The sequence below is a fragment of the Cannabis sativa genome, chromosome 6 (assembly GCF_029168945.1).
Source record: "Cannabis sativa cultivar Pink pepper isolate KNU-18-1 chromosome 6, ASM2916894v1, whole genome shotgun sequence".
NCBI classification, from domain to species: domain Eukaryota; kingdom Viridiplantae; phylum Streptophyta; class Magnoliopsida; order Rosales; family Cannabaceae; genus Cannabis; species Cannabis sativa.
The window spans coordinates 20,695,775-20,702,792 of record NC_083606.1 but is presented as its reverse complement, the minus strand read 5'-3'; positions in this window follow the sequence as shown (position 1 = coordinate 20,702,792).

Here is a 7,018-nt window from a genome sequence, read left to right as displayed (position 1 = left end):
ATTAAATAATTAGTTTTGGCATTTAAAAAGTTAGAATTGAAAAATTGGCCTTTTTGAGAAAATAGAGATAAAATTTGATAAAACTGCAAAATCAAGTGGGGCCCACTATGACACCTTGGCCGGCCACTTAATGAGGTTTTTTCAAATTAATATTTTCATTATTTTAATGCCAAATAATTCTTAACCTAAACCTAGTAGTTGCCTATAAATAGAAAGTGATGGCTCAGTCACAACACATGCTTTCATTAGCTTTCTAACAGAAATTTCTCTCTTCAGAAAAACTGAGCCTTCCTCACTTTCTATACCTGGCGGAAACCCTCTCTTCTCTTTTCCCTTCATCAATTTCAGCCCTAGTGAAAGAGTAAGTGCCCACACACAGCAAGCAGTAACTCAATCATAGATTGGAAGACTGTGAAGGATCAAACTTGAAGAAGAAGGACATTCGGGCTTAGATCTTGATTATACTCTGCTACAGAAAGGATACAAGGGTTAGAGATCTGAGTGGAAGAAGACATTAATTCCGCTGCATCAATGTAAGGTTTTCTTAACTTTATATGTGTTTAATTTATCGTTTTAGAAAGTTCATATTTAGGGTGTTTAAACAACATACTTGTGAGTAGATCTAAGATCCTAGTAAAATATATTCCAACAAGGTTTTGCTTCACCTCCAGTGAATGGTCACGTTGCTACAATATCTAGAGGCCCATACATTGCTGAAAGTACCAAAAACACTCAAAAAAGATGCCTCAATGAGCTTGAACAAGAAAGTGCAAACGCCAACACAAAGGCCTTGAATGATAAATTTACCAATAACAATCATTGAAGAAGATGCAAGATATGTTCACTTTTCCCACAATGATCCATTCGTGATTAAGGCTCATGCCAATAAAAGAGTATCTAGAATCTTAGTAGATAATGGAAGCTCAGTCAATATCCTGTTCAAGGCCACATTTCAAACAATTGGGCTAACTAAAGCGAACTTCATGCCCTATCTAATTCATCTTCAAGGATTCAATGGAGACTCCTTACTCCCATGGGAAAGATCCAACAAATAATTATGTTGAATGGAAATGTAGCCAGAAGCAATACTTCCTCTGCTTTCTATTAGTTTTGTGTTACTAAATCAAATGCGCGATGAAAGCATTTATAGAGATTATCATCGTACCACACTCAAAGATCTCCATATGTACATATATTGAATCTGAAATAAAAGAAAAGATATATTTACCTCTTGAAGTGAATCAGGGTATCCTCAAATCTTTTTGTAAGTTGTATCCTTAATATGGTGATGACAAACCCGCACTGCGATCTTCCAAATCCACCACCACACATAAGAATGATTGTGGGCTAATTTGGATAAAAATATATATGTTCTTGAGTTTTCCTCAACACATGAGCAAAAAAAATTATTTTCTATCTAAGTGAATAATAATGAAAAGTTTTTTTTAACCTATTGAGGTTTCTTAAATTATACGTATATATAGATTTAGGATATACCAATATATTAATTTAAACTACTAAAATAATAAAGGTTTAATTAAATAAGATATATATTATTTCAAAAATTAAAATAATAATAGTTAAATATTTTTGAATAAATATTTGTACCTGATTTTGTTATAGATATTTATTTTAAATTTATATATTTAGCTTAAACTTAATATCTAATAGTCAATTGAGAGAATCTCTCAACCACTTGAGAGAATATCTCAACCATCAGGAGAGAATCTCTCAACAACTTTGAGAGAATATCTCAACCACCATAAATATTTGTAGCCACTTTTTAAATTCAAATTTAAATAAATATTTATCTTATAAATTAATTAATTAATCTAAAAATAAATCTAGTGGGGCTCATCTTACCTCATAGATGCCTATCAATGTGTCCTTACATAGTGACTAGCATCAACATTATCTTAACCAGACAATGGTGATGGCTTTGTCTTGATAATACTTTGTCTTTTTCGCAATTTATTTAAATAATAAATTTTAAGAAAATTATTTATTACAAAATAAATTATTGACCTCACTTTTAGCCAACGAAGATATGTCAATTAAAGCGATAAGAATAAATGATAAGTATTAAATAAAATCAAGCAATAAGAACACACAAATTTATAGAGGTTCAACTCCGTGATAGTGGTAATAGCCTACTCCCCTTTTACTTGTATTACTTGTGAGAAGAGAAGCAATTGAGTTTCTTGATCTCTCTCGAAAGCTTACAATTTTACAGCATAAGAGCTCTCTTGAAGAATAGAATTCAGATCCCTGAATAATGAAATGGCTTCTCTATTTATAGGAAAGAAACACATCAATTATCTTTCCCAAATAAATGAGAAATAATAACGCATGGAAGTGACAGCTAAAGATAGGGAGAGAGAAAGGCTCAGGTTTTTCTCTGAAGGAAAAATAGAAAATTTAAGTGTAATTTTCCTGAAGCCTTCACTATCTATTTATAGCATTCCACTAGGGTTAGGTTTGAATTATTTGGCATTAAAATAATGAAAATATATCAGAAGGAAAACCCTACAAAAGTGGCCGGCCATACAAGGTGGATTTGGGCCTCACTTTTTGCAATGTTGCAGTTTTATCTTTTCTGCATTTGATTTTCTCAAAAACGCCAATTTTCTAATTCAACCATTTAAATGCCAATTCTAACTATTTAATAACTATAAATAATTATTAAATAATATTTTCATTTATCATATTTATTAATTGAACCATACAAAGTATCATAATTAACAAATATGCCCCTAAAACTCTTTCTTTACAATTTCGCCCTTACTTAGTGAAAAATTCACAAATAGACATAGTCTAATTTGAGAATTATAATTGATTAATCAAAACCAATTACATGAGTCTTACAAGCAATATTATCTCAACTAGTGGGGGGACCATGGGTCTATATAACCGAGCTTCCAATAAGTAGATTAAGAATTTAGCACTAAAATTCACTAACTTATTAATTCTTCGTTGAATCCACGCATAGAACTTAGAATTGCACTCTCAGTATATAGAATGCTCTATATGTTCCACCATATAGACACATCATTAGTTATCCATTGTTATAATCCTAATGTGATCAATGATCCTCTATATGAATGATCTACACTGTAAAAAGGATTAAATTACCGTTACACCCTACAATGTATTTATTCCTTAAAACACTTGACCCCGTATAAATGATATTTCAGCTTATGTGAAATGAGTACTCCACCATTTATGTTCGTTTGGTCAAGCTCGAAGGAGATCATCCTTTGCTTACTATTCGCCAGATAGAAGCTATAGATTCCATGTTTATGATAGCGCTCCCACTCAATTGCACTACCGTGTTCCCAAAATGTACGTATCACCCTGACCTAAAAGTAGGCTTAACTAACAAATCAAAGAACACGAATAGCCTTTCAAGATTGAGCCTAATCATATCAGGATTAAGTTCATTTGATCTAGGATCAACTAGGCGATATTGACTTGAATAGATATTACGGTAAATTTAATAAATCTAAGTCAAAGTTCAATATCGGTCCCTTCCGATGCATACTCCATGCATCCAACCTGAGCTTTACTTTAACCAATGCTCTGGAAAGAACATAGCACTTCTCCAAATGCAAGTAAACTCTGTTGTAGATTATCATATCAGTAAAACCCTATGTCTGATAAATCTAGGAAACTTTATTCACATAGTCATGTTTACTTTCCAATGTGTTGACGGCACAATAAACAGGATCAAGTATGTGAAAAGGGTTTCAGATGAATTCATACATTATGTACATATAATCATGAAATAAATCATGTGAACCATGCAACATTAAATGTTATTTCTGATCTATATTAATAAGTAAATCTGATTATATTGAAATGAGTTTTATTTAGGGCATAAAACCCAACAATGCGGGCTTACTGTGAGATCGATGCTAGTCGAACATTGTCATTTACCCTGTCCAGATGCTCCAACTTTTTCTTTAAATAAGCTATTTGAGGAATAACCCACTCTAGACGACATGCCAAGGAGGTATCACCTGTCCAAGTCTTAAAATGTTCCATGTGTCACCTAGATGAACATCACATCAACTGGTGCAAAATTTGGGACAAAATTTTCCCCCAAGTCTGTGTGGGAACTTTTTGTTCATACGTGGACTTGCTCAGACTACATACTAGGTGAATGGGGAGACATATGCTCAGACTACGAGGTTGGTAAATAGAGTTGTCCTTTCATATTTTTGAGCATTTAATGCTTCACCTCAAAAAATGTGCTTTGGGTCGCGTGCTAGCAGTTGGACACTCCAATGTGTATTGATTGCACCTTTTGGGGAGAAACCCCAAAATTTAAAATGTTAAATTACTAAAATACCCTCTTAAAAACCTACTAGTGGATTCACTATAGTTGACTAGAACCGATCTTGGTCAAAGTTACTCGTTGGTTATAAATCATCACTATCGGGTATCAATCATCGTTGCAAGTCCATTTCCATAATGACTGGGGCATTTTAGGAAGGCTCGTGCGATCCTTTATGCATCCCCAATCGTCTCGTTGTGACTACTAGTGGATTCACTATAATTGACTAAAACCGATCCTGGTCAAAGTTACTCGTGGGTTACAAATCATCACTATCGGTTATCAATCATCGTTGCAAGTCAATTTCCATAATGACTAGGGGCATTTTAGGAAGGCACATGCGATTTTTTATTCATCCCCGATCATCCCGACGAGACTACTAGTGGATTCACTATAGTTGACTAGAACCGATCTTGATCAAAGTTACTCGTTGGTTTCAAATCATTACTACGGTTATCAGTCATCGTTGAAAGTTTGTTTCCATAATTATTAGGGGCGTTTTAGAAAGGCACGTGCGATCCGTTATTCATCCTTGGTCATCCCAGCATGACTACTAGTAGATTCACTATAGTTGACTAGAACCGATCTAGGTCAAAGTTACTCGTTGGTTACAAATCATCACTATCAGTTATCAATCGTCGTTGAAAGTTCATTTTCATAATGATTAGGGGCATTTTAGGAAGGCACGTGCGATCCGTTATTCATCCTCGGTCATCCCGGCGTGACTATTACACAATTTACTATAGTTACCGATCTTGATCATATTTACTCATTGGTTACAAATTAGTCATTGAATATGTATATACTTTGAAATTTCTTGCTGTGATAATATATAATTTCTAAAAAAGTGATTGTAAAAGTAATTTTTTTTATCTAGTCTTATTGTATTTGAGGCGTTAAGCAGGGATAGGTTTTGTCATTTATTGCTTTGCATGTATTTGTTTTGTTTTTTTTTTTTAAATCTGTTTTGCATGCATTTAAATTAGAGAAAATTGCATTCAAGAACGTCATTTTCATTTTATTTATAGAAATATTATCACTAATTTTAATTAATATATATACCGCAAATGTTATTTATACTACAATTATATGTGTTAGAAAAATATCATTTTGGATATTTCTTTCCACAGTTTTCTTTTTTTATGAGCTTTTAATATATCTTTATATATTAAAAGTGCCTATCTAACGGCATTTCTTGGTTTAACAGAATATACTTAAAAATAAAAGAATATTCTGTTAAATTTAACGATTAGGTTTGATCTCCCGTTAAAAAATAAACCCAATAATTAAACCCAAAAAATTAAACAATCTTTTAAATAAACAATCTTTTAAATATTAATAATCTCTTTTTAAATTAAAAAAATCATCTTAGCCACATATCTCTCTAACAAACCCTATCTTGGGAGAATATTAATAATTTTTTTATTTATTTTTTAAAAAAGAAAAATATAGATAAAATATTTAGAAAAGATAATATAAAAGAAGATTGATTGTGTTGGCTTAGAGATTTTTGGGCTTGGGCTTAAAAAAATAATAATAAAAAAAAGATAAAATGGGCTGTAATTAGTATTTACCTTATATGTTTGTGCTTATTATTAGTTTTATTTTTAATTTTACCACCAAGAGGAGAAGGTTGAAAAATATTAGAATATGAAAATATTATTGGTGCTTATTAGTAATTTGCAAAGAATGTGACAATCTATAAATATATAGTTGTGTAGCTATTATTAGATATGAAATGAGATAATAGAACTTTTTTTCAATTAGAAGATTAATGTACATTTTACTATTAATAACATACATTATTATAACACAACTATATTTTACTTACTAAATATACTGACACATATTTTATTTTTATAAAACAAATCGTTCAAATAATTATACTATTTTAATTATTAATTCAAATAAAAAACTAAAATATTAAATAAAACTAACACTACGTGGCTTGACACGTAACAATTACCTAGTATATATATATATATAAATCTATTAAATATTATAAAAAACTAATTACTCACTCATATACTAGTGACTATCTTCTAGGCATTGAAGCCTACACCTTTTTTTTTTTCTTTTTGCAAATTACTTTTTTTTTTTTTGTTTTTATGTGGCTCAATCATATATAGTGAAATTATTTTTTTTAATAATAATGATAAATTTGTCAAATATTCTCTTTCTTGTTTTTTTTATTAAGTATTTTAGTTTTTTTTATATATTTTTTTAATAAATAAATAAATAATATTTAAATTTTAATAAAATTTAATGTATCAAACAACTTAGTTACTAAAAAATATATATATATTTTTTATTTTTATATTTAGACATTACAAGATTAAATAAAAATAAATTTATTTTTATAAAACTATTTTAATAAGTTTGTAAAATAATTTGTAAATAAATAAATTGAATTGTATATAAACATCGTATGAGTTACATTAGAAAAAAAAAAGTAATATAGGTATCTTAAACAATAAAATAACATAATATAGCCTAAAAATATACAAAAAAAAAAAACAAAAAAGTTTCTTTGAATATTAGTCGTTATTTTTTGGAGACAGAAAAATATATGTTTCTCACATATTATAATGGTTATTTTATTATTTATATATGTATAAAATTTTGAAATAATTTTTTTAGTGGAAAAGTAACCAGTTGATATATTATTCACATCAAAAGCAA